Raw genomic sequence first — 2,440 nt, forward strand, 5'->3', positions numbered from 1 at the left:
ACACAGCTCATCCTAAGTTATCTAGGAATAATAACTCATTTATTTTTTTATTTTTTTTTAACTCATTTAATCCTTATATCTCTATTAGGTTGCTACAAAAATTATCTGCATTTACATATGAAAAACCTGAAACACAGAGTGATCCTAGAGAGAGAGAGACAGAAAGTGAACCCAGGTTATTTGGCTTCAGGGATCTTGATATTAACCCTTATGCTGTACTGCCCAATGCCAGGACACTTACAACACCCAGACCCAATGAGCATAGACTATGCAGTACAAGTAGACATGATTTTCTTCTTTTGTTTATCTTGGCCCCTTTTTGTCACTGTATTCTGACTTTTTCCATACATGATAATTACTGATCATGTTTCAAAATAAATCACACTTTCTGAAAAGATTCTCCTTTCTTTTTAACTGTCTTTTATCAAATTAATATATTATTCTTAAAAGTTCTCAGAAGTTTAAAGATCATATCTTTTTTGAATACTTGCCTGTGTTTGATAAGTATTTTATTTCAAATGGATAAAATACATTTCTGAAAGATGTGTAAAATATAATCAATGTGCTTGAAATTATTGCAAAAGTATTTATTGAATGTATCTGTTTATTTTAATTTTGGAATGCAAAAATATAAGAAAAGGCTTGAGTAGGTTATAAACAAATATGGTCACAAGTTGTTTCTTTTTTTTTTAATACTGTTCTCTCCCCTCTCAGTATCCAACCTGCTTTTATTTGTATAAGTCATTTCTCACAGCACAATATGGAATTTGTAATTTCTTCTGAGGTTTTGCTTTCTTTTCTGAATTAGACCAAAAAAATAAAAATAAAAAAAAGATGTACAGATTGGGAATAAAGAAATGTGTCTGTCTTCTTTTGCAGAAAAAAAATATTCACATATATAAGTAATGCTAGAGAATCTACTACAGTGGACTAGACAATTAAGTGAATTTAGAAAAGTTAAATAATTCAGTTTAAAATAACATAAATGAGTTGAATCTTTTTTTTATAACAACAAACAAATGAAGAATTTAAAAAAAACCTGCATGCATGCCCTGGCCTGCTTGGCTCAGTGGCTAGAGCATTGGCCTGTGGACTGAAGAGTCCCAGGTTCGATTCCTGCCAAGGGCACATGCCTGGGTTGCGGGCTCGATCCTCAGTAGGGGATGTGCAGAAGGCAGCCTATCAATGATTCTCTCTCATCATTGATGTTTCTATCTCTCTCTCTTTCTCTCTTCCTCTCTGAAATCAATAAAGAAATATATTTTTTAAAAAATTAAAAAAACCTTCACATTGCAAGAGCATCGAAAACATATAATACTTTGGGATAAATTTTAAATATTATGTGCAATATATTTACAGTGAAAACTTATTTTAAAATATTTCTGAAAAAATTAAAGAAGGTTAAAAAAAAGAGAGAGATAGTACTTAGTAGAGTATCCCTGAGGGACAGAATCCATAAGTTGCATATAAATAAAGAGAGGTTTATTTGAAGGAATGGGCTCATGCAATTGTGGGGCTGACAAATCTGAAATCTGCAGGGCAGCCAGTGTGCTGGACATTCTGACAGGAGTTGATGTTGCAGTCTTGAGTCTGAAGGCAGACTTGAATCCTTTCTATTCAGGGGATCTTAGTCTTTTGTTTTAGATCTTTCATTGATTGGATGAGGGTAATCTGATTATGACAGATAATCTGCTTTACTCAAAAGTCTACTGATTTAAATGTTAATCATATTTTCTAAATACCTTCACAACATCTAGACTAAACTGGGTATTGTTGTCTAGCCAAGTTGATACATAAATGTAATGATCACAGTGGAACATATACCATGATCATAAATTGGGAGACACAACACTAAAAATGGCAACAATTCCGAATTTAACTATAGATTGGATGTAACCCCAATTAAAATATTTGTGAGCTTTTATTGGTAGACATTTACAAGCTGCTTCTAAAATCTTTAAGCACTTTAAATAAAAAACTATAGCAAGCGAAATTTTGAAGATAGAGGACAGAGTTAGATAATTTAAACATCTGATTTTAAGATTTACTATAAAGTCAAAAGAAACAAGAATTTATTATAGTGACAATATGATGAACCAAAATATAGAGATTAGAAAAATACACCTACACATATATGGTGAACTTATTTGCATAAAATAACATCAAAATTCCTTCTCCTTCTCTCTCTCTCTCTCTCTCTCTCTCTCTCTCTCTTTCTCGCTCTTTTTCTCACTCTCTCCCCCCTCTCTCTCCATACAATGACAAGGTGGCTGTCTGCCAGCCAGGAAGAGTAGTGTTACCAGGACCTGAATCCACCAGTAGCTTGATCCTGGACCTTGCAGGCTACATAACTATAAAAAAATAAATGTCTGTGGTTTAAGCTGCCCAATCTATGGTATGTTGTTATAGCAAAGTAAACTTACTAAGACAATCAGTTTCT

Source organism: Myotis daubentonii, chromosome 2 (assembly GCF_963259705.1).
Source record: "Myotis daubentonii chromosome 2, mMyoDau2.1, whole genome shotgun sequence".
NCBI lineage: Eukaryota > Metazoa > Chordata > Mammalia > Chiroptera > Vespertilionidae > Myotis > Myotis daubentonii.